The following is a 16,137-nucleotide window of genomic DNA, read 5'->3' as shown; positions in this document are numbered from 1 at the left end:
TCTCTTATTGCATTATCATATGGTGGTTTGACTTTTTGTTTCCTCTTTATGTACTTTTCTTATCTTTGCTGGAAAATTGTGAAACATTAATATAAAGGGTCAGCATTGCATGCTTCTTTGTATTTTACAAGAAATGCTCAGTAAATGTTTATTGTTGACACTATACATAATAAGTGGTATCATTAGTATCTCAGTTAATAACATGCTTTGATGAAAATTCCAAACCTGCCATCGGCATGATGTTAATAGCTAGCAATTAAGGAATTCCAGGGATAGCATTGGCACATTGTATGGTATTTAATTTCATCCTTCAAACAACCGACATGGTAGGTATCCTGACTCTTATTTTATAGGTGAGGAAACTAAATTGCAAGGAGGTTAAGCACATATTCAAGATCCAGAGAGAAAGTGTCAGAGTTCAGGCATTCCTGTCTTCAAAGCCACATTCTGCCGGTCTTCTTTTTCGCATCCATACAATTTTTCAATAAGACTCATTGAAATATCTCCTAGACTAAATCTTTCTTCTGTGTTCCCACTTTTACCTCCTAATTCTAATCTCTCATCAATCCATGAGTTTATTTCTAGAATATGCTCTTAACTAATTGCTTCCCTACAAAATTTCCAGCATTATATACTGATTGTTATACACAATACCCTGACTCATTTTCCTTAAAATTTTCTACTTTCATCATATTTTTTCCTAGTCAGCTAGCTATAAAATAAGCTTGAATAATTTTTTCAATAATCAATTTTGCTACATCTAAAATGGGAATAATAACATAGTCTGTCTCATAAAGTTGCAAGTATGAAATGGATGCTAAAAGCACGCTCTGCTCACACAGTAAGCATTTAATACATTTTAGTTTTTATTATCATGTACGTCAAATTTTAGAACTGCCATGTCTAACATCATTTTACAGAGAAAGAAAATGAGATGCAGATAAGAGATTTGCCTAAAATCAACCAGAAAGTTAGGATTAGGTCTAAGAGTAAAATCCTGACCCAACACTAATTTTTTTTTTTAACTATACAAAAATTGCTTGACTCACCTTACCTACCTATTTTCTTTCTCACTATCTGTCATGTATCCCTTGCTTCACATCACAATATGTTCATCTGTACAATTTAATTGTGTTTGCTTTGAAAGCCTCCTAAAGCTATTTTAGTTATCAGTTCTCTCCAACTCTCAGGTCCTATTCAAATAACATTTGCTTTAAGATATTTTCCACAAAAACTTCAGGTCATACATACCTTTCTATGCCTAACTTTCTCTGAGGTTTACTTTCTACATTTTTCATTTATCATAAAATTATATCATACATTGTACGTCCTATAAATGTTTCGCAGTGTGTGATACTGATTTTAATTTTACATAAGGAACTTTTAACACCCCAAGCTGGCTGAAGCCAAAAGGATTATTGCTGTCCTGCCTTGATGAGACCGTCTCACCATCATCACGACAAGACTTGGTTTGTTATTCCACATGTCATTCCAGACTATTTTGGAGTAGGCATATTTGAGTTTCTGGGCTTTTATATGAATATGTGAGAGATATTTTTTCAATATTGTTTTTTACAACTGTTCAAAAGCCAGACTTTGAGTTCAGAGTTGTCATCAACTTTCTTGCTGAAGTGCAATTTACTGCCTTTCCTAACTTGCTACTTCTCTAGAGATCTGTGTCACACTGAAGCATGAAAATGTTTGTCCTCCAAAATATATTTTCCAAAGTGGCCCAAGACAGCTGCCAGATTTCCCAGGATTTTTTCTTTCCCATCTTATTGTACTGCCCCCATATTTCCTCTCTTCATTTTATCTTTGCCTGAGCCAGTGGAAGAGTTATAAAAACTACCCTGGAGTTTGGGGCAATTTCCAGCTCAAGTTATAAAAAGAATCCCCCCTCTTTTTGTGAACAAACATCTCTCTGATACCTTCAAGTAATGTCTTTCACCATATTCCTCAGAGCTTTGTTGATTAACCATTTTATGCTGACTGTGGGTCAGCCCAAGACTACATTGTCAATATAAGCTGAAGGAAAGTCATAATAGTTATTACTTATGGTAAAACACATTCCATTTTCCATTTATAGACCCATTACTTTCATCTGTAAACGGCTGTAAGAACTTGTACATTTATTTTCATTTTCTGCCTATCCTAGCTCTTGGAATAAGAAAGTCTTCAAGTTTTGAATAAGAGCATTAAATATTAGCATTATCTTTCAGTAGTGGAATTATGGGCAATTATATAAAGTATTATATGATATTTTTAAAATAAATATGAAGTGATTTTACAATCAGAACAAAGCTATTTTAATTTAAACAAGTCTTTTCAGTGTTATTATCTAGTTGAAGTAGTATTTCATGTTATACATTTTAAATGTATCTCCATGTTTTTTTCTTGTTGCAATATTTTTAAAGGTATCTTCTTGTACAATATTTAATATATTAGCATTTGTTAAAATTGTTCATTTTCATCACTTTTACTCATAGCAGGATAAGGCTTGGAAATTTTAAACAGAGACATTTTTATGGCCACACTGTTTTATGGTTCCAAGACACCCCACTAATTACTCCAATGTCATCCGCTGCCTAATAGGAAAAGTATTTAATGTCCAGGAAAAAATCCATTGAACTCTCCCACAGATACTTTTTAATTAATGGCAGAGAAACATATTCTGAAATCAGGACTTTCCACTGCAAAAGTAGATGCTTCACAGAAAAAAACCTGATTTTTAATTTCTTAAATCTTGACTATTAGACATAGACAGAATCGGAAAGAACGTAGGATGCATCCTAAGAATTAGATCTATCCTAGAAGGAGATAAAAGTTTGACTTGCCTATGAAAGAAGGTTGATTTGAATAATAAAACTAAGCTGAGATGGGGACCCAGTGTCCAAATTTCCAGGCCAAGACTTAGAGGAGCAAATGTATTAGAAACTCTAAGAGGTTAAAGGGAATCCAAGAGCACAGAAAGCATCTCAGAGCAAAGACCGGAAAGACTACTAGCTTCTTAGACATATTCCTCTTCAACTGAGTTGATAAAGTAGTGGAATTGCAAGTGCTGAGAGATGGGAATGGTGAGTGGGGTCACAGGCAGCATGTTATTGTCAGCACCACCCATTGTGGGGAAGGGAAACAACTGAATTGTATCTATAACATTTGAGAGAACCTTGAAAGTGGCTGAAAGAGAGCCACCAGGTTCAGAGCAGATTCAGAGACTGGATGTAGAACAAACTTGGACACCACATGTAGCAACAATGGGTGCAAGTATATGACAATGGGAACCAAGCGGGATGGTACTGTCAGTGGAGGGTAGTGTGGATAGAGGACAATTCTGGATCCATGTTCCTCTAATGCAAAAGTCATATATAATCACTTCCAGAGAGCTCCACCCAGGAAAATGCTAAGTTAACTGAATGATACTAAGTGTTAAACTTGATATGACTGAGTTTACCTTGGATAGGTAAGATTAATGCTGTATCTCTGGAAATGTCAGCTCTGGAAAAATAAAACAGCTTTGTTCAATTCATTCGTGACCACAGAAACAGATTTACAGTACATCTAATGTAGCTGAAACTCCAGAGCCTCTCACTTGCTCAAGCTTCTTCCAAAGCTCAGCTCTAGCAATGCTTTTGTAAAATATGCAGAAGTAGATTCTAGCCACAATTGTATAAGACAACTGCCTCTTTCCACTCTGACTTTCCTTTGAGCACACTTCCCCTCATGTCCCGGAATCCAATTAAGGGTAAATTCAACTAAGTGGAAATTTCACTGGAGATACATTTAATTTGGGCTTAATGAGATTTATGTATGTGGTTCACATTCCCTTCCATGAAGGGTTGAGTTAGTGTTAGCCTCCCATGGTGCTAAAGCACATGAGTCATGCATGGTTATGCCGTGGTCATGCGTGGTGCATGGTTAGGAGTCAGGCTGTGAGATGAATGAGTCCTACAGTACCAAGCACTAGAAATATGTGGGCTATGGAAGAGAAATAGGTTTTGGATGTGGTATGTGAGAACTTCTCCCAATCATCAGATATGTAAACATTTAAGTAGAAGACTCAGTGCTCCCTCATGCTTATTCAGTGAAAAACTTCTTTTTATTACTGCACATATACCCAATAATACAATATCTATTACTATAAATGCACAATAAATAGCTCTTTTCATTTGATTACATAGAAGTGATTAGAATTCCTAAATTTTTAGAGAACAAACCTGTAGTTGTAACATGGAGTATGTCAGTGTGTAAAGAATCATGTATTTTGCATCCTTTTGTAATAAACTGCACCTTAGCATTACATTTCTCAGTGAGTTGTAAAACTGAAACTTTTCTGAACTATCAATAATAAAACAAACTTATTTCTGTCATTCTAGACAAGAGCCTGAGTTTTCTTCTATACTCTCTACAGAAAATGGTATAAAATCATTAATGTATGAAGAGGCTATAAAAAGTATACAGCCAAAATTTTAGGGAAAAAAAGTGTCATAGTTGTATGTCAGTTTATTAGTAGAAGTGTTATTATTTTCCTGAATTTTATAATGCCTGTGGCATGTATCAGCTTTAAATTTTTTTAATTTTGTGAATTTTTTCTAGTTTTAAATAAATATTTATATATCCAACTTTGTATTTCGAATTTTGTATTGTTTTCTTCTCAAATACCCCTATTCCCAATTATATACATTTCACACCCTCTAAACCTATGACCAGAAATATCATCATACTTTTTAATGATACTTGAATACAAGCTCCATGAGAGCAGGAATTGTATTTCTTTTGTTCACTGTCCTATATCAAAATCTATACAGGATCTGAAATATAAAAGGTAATCAATATTTATGAAATGAATACAGGTCACTGTTTAAACTCTGTGTTTCCAAGCTGAAGTAGTCTAATGTTTTATTTGTTCTTATTCAGTAGACTTGCTCTACCCAATTTACTGTATTAAATTTTTCCCACAAATATCATGATGTTTTCATAAAAAATTGTAAAAAAAATTCCTTGCAAAATTCTAGTATTTTAAAAAGAATTTACTTTCTGCGGTAGTGATGGATTCAGTTGAGAAAATGTGTAAACAGGAGACACCCAGGAAAGTACAAGGTGAGGGAAAAAGATAAAAGAAAAAACCTAAAGACAAAACAGGACAGATTATTACAAGAGGCATGAGAAAGGTGAGAAAGAACAAGAGTTGAATATGGAAAGATGGCTGAACTCAATTTTCCTTTCCACTTTAAGAGAAACTCAAAAAGAATATTAAAAAAATCAGCTTTGATATTTATCCAAATGACCAATGTATGTTATATTCTACAGATAGATGTTTGAAAACTATCATCTTTAGCTTTAAATAATATTTACTGAGTGACAAAAATACCCTGAGGGATAAACAGTTAAAATGATAGGCTAGCTCATTTTATGCAGAGGTGAAAAGAAGCATGAACCACATGTTGCAAAATTGAAACGCTAAAGGAAGCTGTGATGTGTGGGAACCGGGCCAAAACTGAGCTCGATAGACCAGACTCAACAAACCATGGAGATTTCAAATTTGGAGGCTCTGATATTATGATTTAAGAGAGCTTTAAGCTTTAGAATAGTAGCTCCCATTTGTCCAGCTCTAATTTGAGATTATGCTCTTGAATATGTTTCTTTTTGTAACAGTGATGATATTAGATGCAAGCTCATACAAATAACAAAACTGATTATTTAAAATTTAAAAAACAGACTTTTTAAATTGCTAGAGTACATTGGTTCATTCCCTTCTCCTACCTGAGGCTTCCTGAAGTTACTCTGCACTTCAGTGTATCACTCTCTTGGTGCCAAAGAAGTGTCCATATTGCTTTATCGGATATGGCAAAATTAGTAAAGTTGTATGTGATTGATGGAATTTTAGGAAGTTCTTGAATGACCTACTGTCCATCTCCAGTCAGTAGCATCACTAAGAGGGTTCTATTCAGAACTGGTACTAGGGGAAAATGGTGAGTTTATATTTAGTACCTACTATAATCCAGGAACAACTTATTAGAGTTGTGTCCTCATGATGCTCTTGGGTTACCATAGAACCATTCTCTATGTATTTGGAATTCATTTCCTCTTTTCAAATTTATCTGACTTATGTTCATTACTTAAATGCCATACTGCCCGGTGAACTATCAAAGAAGTTTCCTCTGTAAGTTAACTTTTTTACTGTAACAGCAGCACTTATTACTTAAACTATAGGAGTGAATGATTATGGTTATTTCAGGCATTGTGTCACAGCCATAATATTATTTATGAGTAGGAAGGCTAGGTCCTTTTGATGCTCCCTAAATCATACCAGGTAATTGTGATGTCAAATTGGTTGTGAAGGTGACTCTCCTTTTATTACCAATAGAAGTCATATCACTTTGAGGTATATGTTTGTTTTATCTCAGGACAAAGAAAAATTTTCCACTTAAATGGGAGACAAAAGTTTAACAACAACTTCATACAATTATTTAATTTTAAGTCATGTCAACAACTGTGAAGATATACTGAGCATCAGTTGAGTGTCATCCATTATTCTAGGCACTGAAGATACAAAGAGGTAGGCATAGTTCTTATCCTTAGATATTTTTTTAGAGAGAGAGTGTGTGTGTGTGTGTGTGTGTGTGTGTGTGTGTGTTCTGGGGTAAGATGGAGTCGAGTAGCAACCAGGGCTGGGGGAGAAACAAATAAATGGATGATTATGTTGCAGGGCTATAAGCTCTATGGTGGCAAACCTGATGTGTCTCTTAGTACAGAAAAAAGGCATTATCTCATCCAGGCCAGGAGGCATGGACTGAGTTGAGCCTTCAAGGAAAAGTAACAGTTAGCCAAACAAGGAAAAAGAGCATTCAGGGCAGAGGGAACAGTATAGGTAAAGACATGGAAGACAAAAAGCTGTGACCATTGGGAACGAGCAAATAGGTCAGTGTGGTAAAGATTATCTTGAGCTGGGATTTAAACCCACACTCTGTTTTCTACACTATGTGATGCTATACACTCCTGATAGGCTACAGCCTTGGTGTATGCAGATCTACTTAGAAAATGTACCCTTGACACCGAAGCTAATGATTATCAATATAAAACTGATGAAACTATTGCATTTAATTAATGGCTCATTATTTAGAATCCTGAATCCCTCAGAAGGACGCTAATATAAAATGTAATGAATGTAATATAAGGTAAAAGTCACATGAATTTATTTATCTATTTATTTATTTAATAAATATTTATTAAGTGCCAATTATACGTTACAAAATTGTGCTGGTGGAGAGATGCAATGATAAACAAGCTATGCCCTGTGCATCCAAACACTTGACAATATAATAACAAAAATGGTCTGCCTCAAGTCTGAAATACAAGAGACAAACAGCAAAAATTGCTCAGTATAATCCTGGCCTTATTTAATAGAAATGGGCTGTTTTGGCTGTTATCACAGGTATCCTGGTCTGTTTAGCAGTTTTATCCCTGTGGTAAAGGTGGGCATATATCAGTCTTGATACTATTTCGTAAAATCATCTAGTATATTTATATTGATTCTTTGTTCGTTAAAAAAAATCTTTATGACAGTAATTTCACTATTCCATCTAGGAATAAAATGTTTTGACAGGGCTTCCCTGGTGGCGCAGTGGTTGGGAGTTCGCCTGCCGATGCAGGGGACGCGGGTTCGTGCCCCGACTAGGCCCGTGAGCCATGGCCGCTAAGCCTGCGGGTCTGAAGCCTGCACGTCCGGAGCCTGTGCTCCGCAACGGGAGAGGCCACAACAGTGAGAGGCCCGCGTACCGCAAAAAAAAAAAAAAAAGTTTTGGCAAAATACAGGTGTATTCTGAACCTCGTGGCTGTTCTAATCCTCATTTTCACTTAATAATATTACTTTATGTCTGATCAAGCAGGAACTTGTGATTTAATGCTTACGACTATTCTCTGAGGCCTCATCACTGTGGTAGGAACTAACACAGACAAATCTGTATTGCAGACTAATACAGAGGATCAAAAATTGACTATGAGAGAGTCAGCAAAAAGGGTAGTTAGCCTTTGTTGCTTATGCAATCAGCCACTCTCTTTATCTTATATTAATTGTACTAGGCTGTTTATTATAGATATTCAAACATAGAAAATAGCCAGAATCCACAATAAAGCCCTATGTATCCATAGTCCATCAACAATAAATATATTAGTATGTATCTCTAAAGAATGTCTCTTTAAAAAAATAAAAACCTAAAAACCGTTATTACCTAAATACTTACAATAGCTCCTTAACAGCCTTGAATACCTGCTTAAATGTTCAAAGTTCCAATTGTCTCATATATGTTATTTTTATTAACACTTGTTTGAATCAGGATCAAAATAAGGACCACACATTGCAAATAGTTGATATGTTGTTTAAATCTTCTTTAATCTATAAGGATCCCCTTCAATTTTATTTTTCTCACTCACAATTTAAATGTTGGAAAAAAGAACATAGGTGCTGATTGCATCCCTGTAGTGTCACTTGACATGTTCATTAGTCATATAATTAAATTTGCATTTGGATCTAAAGATGTCTTCTAAATTAAGTTTCTCCTACATTTTATTTTTTGAAAAGATTATTCCATAGCTGTATGTATTATATCTCTCTGTCAAGAGAGATAACATCTAGTCATCTTTCTTTTTGTGATGTTAACAGCTATAGATGCTTAATGTCTAGATCTAAATTACTTTTCGAAGAATCAACTTATCTTTGTAACTATGTTTGAAGGAAATATTGTGTTCTTCATATTCCTGTCAACTGAATATAGGAAAAGAAAAATGGATGCATATGGTATTTCTTCTTCTAGAAAGAAAGAGAGAGAGAGAGATCATCAATGGAAAAAAAATAGCTACTCTTAGGAATCTTATAATTGGTAATATCATGCAAGTTATTTCATTGTTGCTATAGAAATCCTAATGAATAAAAGCCATTATTTTAAAACAAATGTTATAATAGATATTTTCGAGTCTCATGAGATCTCAGCACTATGAAGATTATTTTTGTAGCTTGGAAATTGTTTCTATTTATATCTGCTTACTGTAAGGTAGAAGAAAGTGAGGCATATAAGGCACCATGTCCCACGGACCCATAATTAAAGTCACATAGGAAGTCAACTGCAGAAATGAGAATGTAGCTAACACATATTTTGGCCCCATTTTACACAAAATGTTAAAATATTCCCTAAACTAATAAAAGAAGCACAGGTAGTGATGATACTGAAAAGAGAATTCAATTTAGGGCAAATGATTTTTTAAAAAAGCTTCAAAGGATAGGTTATATTTGAAATAGACCTTGAAAAGTAACTTATATGTTGAGAGGGAGACTGGAAGGCATTCAAAATGGAAAGCAATGAAATGGAAATGGATAGTAGCCTGGTTTGGATGGAGAGTGGTGGACTAAAGATGGGTAAAAATCTGTAAATGTGGATGGAGACCATGTATTAGTGGCTAAGTATACTGGGTTTGGAACTAGATACCTAGCTAGAGTACGAATTTTAGCTCACCTTCTAAGTAGTAGTGTGACTGTGTTAGTCTGGGTCTTCTGAGAAGCACATACCAAGACAGATTTAGCCATACAACAGCTGATTGAAGTAAATGCCTATGAGGGAAAATGGGAGATAGCCAGAGAAGATCAAGAAAGTTGTCAGACTACGATTTAGGCCTGCCACCTTTTAAAGAGAAAGAGAAGGAAGGAAGGACTGCAGTGTAGCTCAGGAAATTTCTACAAAATTGGTAGGGAGTCTTTGAGCCAAAGTTGTTTGTTAGAAGAGTCCTGTATCTCCCAGTCACTGACTAGGAATAGCCCTTAGGAACTGTGACTTTGGTGCACAATGGTGATGGATTTCAGAGCCCAGCAGCTGGAGCCATGGTCTGTTATGCTCCCTACCCTGAAGGATACATTTTTGTGTCTTGAGTAGCTAACTTTCTGAGTTACAGCTCCACCATTTAACAAGGGGAAATATAAATATTTATTTCATAGATTTGTTGACAATTAAATGAGCAGGTATCTATAAAGTAGAAAAAAATTATAGTTTAGAAGTTGTTTTGGTTTCAGATATGATGTTGGTGGCTTTGATGATTATGGCAAATAAATGTAAGGGTAAGAATTTTTCTTCAATTGGGTTACAAATCAAAAATGTATAAAGTCTTCTTGGCAAAAACGTGATATTTTCAAACTGTACTATAGGAATGAAAAAGCATTTATTGAGAGAGAAGTGTCAGAAGAACAGTAGGGAAAGGCACCATCATCTCATGGGATTTAGAGATAAAGCAGTGGGAAGGAGAGGCTATTAGTATATACCAATCTTGTAAACAAGACATTGAATGAGGGTACCCTATGGGAAAAGTGTCATATTAAATAAGGCAATATATTAGGAGGTAACAAAATCCTGAACTCAAATGTTGGCTATAATCATGGAAAGAAAGGACAATATAAATGAAACACTTAGGAGAATTCATCTATGGACAGGATATCTAAGTAGATGTGTAAGGTTAGAGGAAAGAAGAAGCGAACTTTGTCACCAAGATTTCAAGTTTGTATCTTGGGAATGTTGATTGGGGGTAAAAAAAAAAAAAAAAGGTTTAAAAAAATTAAAAAGTTTGGGCTTCCCTGGTTGCACAGTGGTTGAGAGTCCGCCTGCCGATGCAGGGGACACGGGTTCGTGCCCCGGTCCGGGAGGATCCCACATGCCGCGGAGCGGCTGGGTCCGTGAGCCATGGCCTCTGAGCCTGCGCGTCCGGAGCCTGTGCTCCGCAATGGGAGAGGCCACAGCAGTGAGAGGCCCGAGTACCGCAAAAAAAAAAAAAAAAATTAAAAAGTTTAAGTTTAGATATTGTCAATCGATTTAAATTTTAGATTTTTGAAATTGTGGTGTTAGCCAGTTATTCCTATCTAAAATTGAAGGTTAGCATCCTAGGAATAAGTTAGATCATCAGTAAATAGACTTGGGACTCAATAGAATAGAAATGATCTTGTGATTAAGAAAACACATATGGTCACCAAGAAAATAAATGTAGAGAATAGTGAAGCGAAACAAAGTCAGGACTTTCATTTAATTCCTGAATTTGGCTAGCAGGTAAAGCCAGGGCTTTGAAAGTTAGTAAAAGTGAGTGGAAAAGGAAAGTAAGAGGGAAGAAATAGTGAATTCAGAAATTTAGGTGGTCAATTTTGTTTCTTTTTATGGCTGAGTAATGTTCCATTGTATATATGTGCTACATCTTTATCCATTCATCTGTCGATGGACACTTAGGTTGCTTCCATGTCCTGGCTATTGTAAATAGTGCTGCAATGAACATTGTGGTACATGTCTCTTTTTGAATTATGGTTTTCGCAGGCTATATGCCCAGTAGTGGGATTGCTGGGTCGTATGGTAGTTCTATTTTCAGTTTTTTAAGGAACCTCCATACTATTCTCCATAGTGTCTGTGTCAATTACATTCCCACCAACAGTGCAAGAGGGTTCCCTTTTCTCCACACCCTCTCCAACATTTAAATACCGTATGCTAACACATATATATGAAATCTGAAAAAAAAAAAAAGGTTCTGATGAACCTAGGGGTAGGACAGGAATAAAGATACAAATGTAGAGAATGGACTTGAGGGCATGGGGAGGGGGAAGGGTAAGGTGGGATGAAGTGAGAGAGTGGCATGGACATATATACACTACCAAATGTAAAATAGCTAGTGGGAAGCAGCTGCATAGTTCAGGGAGGCAGCTCAGTGCTTTGTGACCACCTAGAGGGGTGGGATAGGGAGAGTGGGAGGGAGGGAGTCGCAAGAGGGAAGAGATATGGGGACATATGTATGTGTATAACTGATTCACTTTGTTATACAGCAGAAACTAACACAACATTGTAAAGCAATTTTACATCAATAAAGATGTTTTAAAAAAATAGAACAGAATAGAATAAAATAAAATAAAATAAAATAAAGAAATTTAGGAGGCAGTCCTGGGTCAGGCCCAGCCAGGGTGAGGACCAAGGCAGAGGTGCTGGAGTGCAGGGGGTGGGCTCTGCAGGGAAGTGTGCCAGAGGGGGCACGGGGAGAGCAGGGTGCTGCGGTTTGAGCCTGAGGGTGAAGTTTGTGAAGCAGGAGGATGGGCCAGCAGTCTGAATGCCACAATGGATAACCATTTTGCTACAGCATTTGTAATTGCTTGTGTGCTTAGCCCCACTTCTACCATCTATACGGCAGCCGCAATTGGCACAGACTTCTGGTATGAGTATCGAAGTCCAGTTCAAGAAAATTCCAGTGATTTGAACAAAAGCATCTGAAATGACTTTGCTAGTGATGAGGCAGATGAAAAGACATAATGATGAACTTTTCCGATATAATGGCACAGTGGGATTGTGGAGACGGTGTATCACTATACCCCAAAATACATACTAGTACAGCCCACCTGAAATGACAGAGTCATTTGATATGGTCACAAAATGCATGAGTTTCATGCTAAATGAGCAGTTCATGGAGAAATTTGTTGATCCTGGAAACTAGAACGGTGGGATTGATCTTCTTCGGACCTCTTTGGCGCTGCCAGTTCCTTTCACCTTTTGTTAGTCTAGGTTTGATGTGCTCTGAGGCTTTGACTGGACTTTGTGCTTGTATCCGCTGAAGCTTGTACCCCCACCATTGCCACAGGCATTCTCCATCTCCTTGTGGGTCTGTGTACCCTGGGCTCAGTGAGTTTCTACATTCCTGGAACTGAACTACTCCACCAGAAATTAGAGCTGCCTGAGAATGTGTCTGGCAAATTCAGATGGTCCTTTTGCCTGGCTTGCGTCTCAGCTCCCTTACAGTTCATGGCTTCTGCTCTCTTCGTCTGGGCCCCTCATACCAACTGGAAAGAGTACACCTTAATGAAGGCATATCGTGTGGCATGAGTGGGAATCTGCTTGCTTTACAATTGTCACTTTTATGATTTTTTTACATTAATATTTTCCCTTATCTCCCCCCCAATTGTTTTTAACTTTGTGGTGTGTGTGGTGTGTGTGTGTGTGTGTGTGTGTGTGTGTGTGTATCATTTCATCCTGAAAATTCATTTTATTTATTCACACAGATGGTTTCTTAATACTGCTAAAATTTATATGGAACCTGAGTGAGCCCATTTATCAGACAAACTAATCTAGGTTCAGAGTCCAGACAGAAAAAAATGGGTAGACTCTTGGCACAAATTTGTCAAAGAAAATTGGTAGTAAGGGGTTGACCCAAAGCAAGTTCTTCTGATGTCTGTTGGACTTCTCAGTGTAGTAACTGTATGTGTTTAACTGGAAACTCTAGTTTCTTTGGGAAACCTCTTATCATCGTCAAAACTTCTATTCACTTTGCTGTTGTAGATAGCCTGTCAGCCAGAGGTATTAGTGCTATTTTCAAGGACTTAGGCTATCTAAAAATAAGGAAATTAACTAAGATCTTTTTCCCAAAATATTGGCATATAGCTTCATCTGAGGTGAAATATCGCGGTTGTTTACCTATACTGTGTCTGTTTACAAGAAAGGAAGTGTTTACATGGAATTTTAACTTTGTAACTGCACGAATTCCAGTTCAGCAAGACAAGAGGATTAACCTTACTTTACTTTTTTTTTTTTTAACTCTCCTTAATATGTCAATAGGACTTTCAGTATCACCAAACCATTTTGGATTTTTTTTCCTTCCCTCCTCATACACCAGGCTTATTAAAACAGTGCTTTCTTTTTAACACCACATTGGGGTCCCAGAGTAAAATTCTCCAACTGCCATCTATTTATTTCAGCTAAGTACCATAAAGAAGGTTTCACCATAATGACCCCCTGGAGCTATGAAAACTACCACAAGACCTAAAGCTTTGGCTGGTCATTAACTTCCAACTATGGTCTTTATTTCTTGTGATGAAATGATGTGCCTTTCCTTGCCTAATCCCTTCCTGGTGTGTATCAAAATTATTTAATGTCTTCTAACTCAGTCATTATTTTATACATATGTCTATAAACACTGAACTTTAAAAATCTTATTTATTTATTCCATTACTGCAGTACTTGACAGATTTTTTAAAAATGTAACAGTAATTTCTTACAAAATCCTAAATCTTTATTAAAAAATAAAAAATAGAAGAGAGAGGAAAAAAAAGAAATTTAGGAGGCAAATGATGAACACTGGCCAGGAAAATATTTCAAGAAAAACTTCAACCTTGGAAATCAGAATAGAAGAGGAATGAAATAAATGTGTTAGTTAAAATTGTTTAGTGATCTTTGAGACCCCAGTTTCATTAGGTACAGAATCCTAAGTATATAAAATAAGTCAACTATATGGAAGATAAGGCACCAAGGGTAAATTCATTTTCTAAGATTGCTGAAAGAAAATGGAAAGAAAGTGACAAAACAGTAAGAAGTTTGGGGGCAGCAATAATCAGAGAAGTGTGTTTGTATTTTTGTTTATTTTTCTCAGGGGGTTGTGTGTTGCTTATCCCAAGTATATTTTCAGGCAGAGGGAAAGAAAGTAGTTGTAAATGAAAAATTAAAGAAATATATGTAGATAGATAAATAATTTTACAGGACATATTTGATAAATCAAAGCCCTAGAGAAGACAGAACAATGAGTAGGATTAGAGCACAAGCGGAAGGATCAGCCTTGGTTAAAAAAGATTCTTTCTTTCTCAGAGACTGTAAAATGGAAAAGAGGGAGAAGCTATCGAGTGGTTTTAGAAATGAAAAAGTTGGATGATGAGTATGGGGAGGCTTGTGGGGAGGCTTGTGGGGAGACTTAAATTTCTCAGTAAAATGGAGGAGTAATATCATCAGGCCTTTTCTAATCAGTAATATAGTTTCCTTAACTTGGTAAACTCCACTGCCAGCTATAATGTATTGACCACATTTATGCTGCTGTGCTCTTTAAAATGCCTGGAAACTTTTCTCCTCATTCCTGACAGTATTAATGAAATGATTCCATTAAGGCACAAACTAGGCTAATATTTTATTCAATTAATTTATTTAGATTGAGTCCGATTACTTAGGTATCATGATAATCACCCTGGAAGCATTTGAATAAAATAACCCAATTAATTTAATAAATTCTTAATTTACTCTTGCATTCCAAATGTAATTAAAGAAATCAGTTTAACCCATTAATATGGACTTAGCAACTTGGTTTGTCAAATGAAGACAAAGCAACAAACAAAAATGTCACTCATAAGAACTTTCTCCAGAAACATCAAGTCATTAATGTTCACAAATTTTCAAAAAAGAATGCATAATGATAGCATTATTATTTTATATTTGAAGTAATTTTTACTCCCAAGTGAAATTCTGATTTCTTAACAAATTATAAGCAGCTAATTTTGATTCTACTTATGCATTAGTGAATACTACTATGAATTAAATCACTTTCTTTCCCCAAGAGCTACATATATTAAGAGCTGCTATCAATAATCTGGTACAAGGATCTTGGCCCTCCTAGTATATTCTCCCAGGAAAATTCAATAGCAGCTGTGTGGTAGAGACATAATAAGATGAAAATACTTATATAGACTTTGGTATACCTGTGACCTTTTCAAACCAGAATCACCCAGGCCAGTCTTCATTAGAGCTGAGACCCAACCAAAATAAAGTTCAAGTAACAGAAAGAACACATCCTCTTGACAAGATTGCCTTCAGTATTTTGTAGTCATAATTTGCAAAATGATATGGCAAGCTTTCCTGAACCAAAGAATCATAGGACTACTGATCCCCTGTGATGAAAAATATCACTCCTTCAGAAATTGGAAGCTTTCATGAACTGCATTTTGAAAAGCCATATGTATCCCAAAAGCCACAAAGTGTCATTGCTTTCTGGTACTTTAGTAACAAACACTTAAACCTGAGAAATATGGGGAATGGAACACTGGCATTTCTTTAATCTAAATACTTGATGAGAAAAATGATGCCTGGTAATCCATGAACGGTAACTCATACACAAGGAGTCAGATCTAGAAGCCAGGGGGAAAAGTAGGTGCACATACCTGAGGTCAATGTTGGTGATTTGGTTAGTAAATTAATTCCAAAAAATTATCCTAAACTGTGTCTTCCTTTTAGGCTAATAATCTTGGCATCATTGCTGTCTTTGGCAGCTGTTATTAACAACCCTGCAAATATATCTCTGCCTCTATTCTCAGAAAAACTCCTCTTC

At 36.0% G+C, this 16,137-nt stretch overlaps 1 pseudogene; it reads left to right on the top strand.

The window, feature by feature from the left end:
* The first annotated feature begins 12,110 nt into the window (after positions 1-12,110).
* On the top strand, positions 12,111-13,039 carry LOC101280067 (claudin domain-containing protein 1-like; annotated as a pseudogene).
* The last annotated feature ends 3,098 nt before the right edge of the window (positions 13,040-16,137 follow it).

This window comes from Orcinus orca, chromosome 5 (assembly GCF_937001465.1).
Source record: "Orcinus orca chromosome 5, mOrcOrc1.1, whole genome shotgun sequence".
Taxonomy (NCBI): domain Eukaryota; kingdom Metazoa; phylum Chordata; class Mammalia; order Artiodactyla; family Delphinidae; genus Orcinus; species Orcinus orca.
Note: the sequence above shows the minus strand (reverse complement) of the source record. Positions and strands in the feature narration are given on the sequence as shown.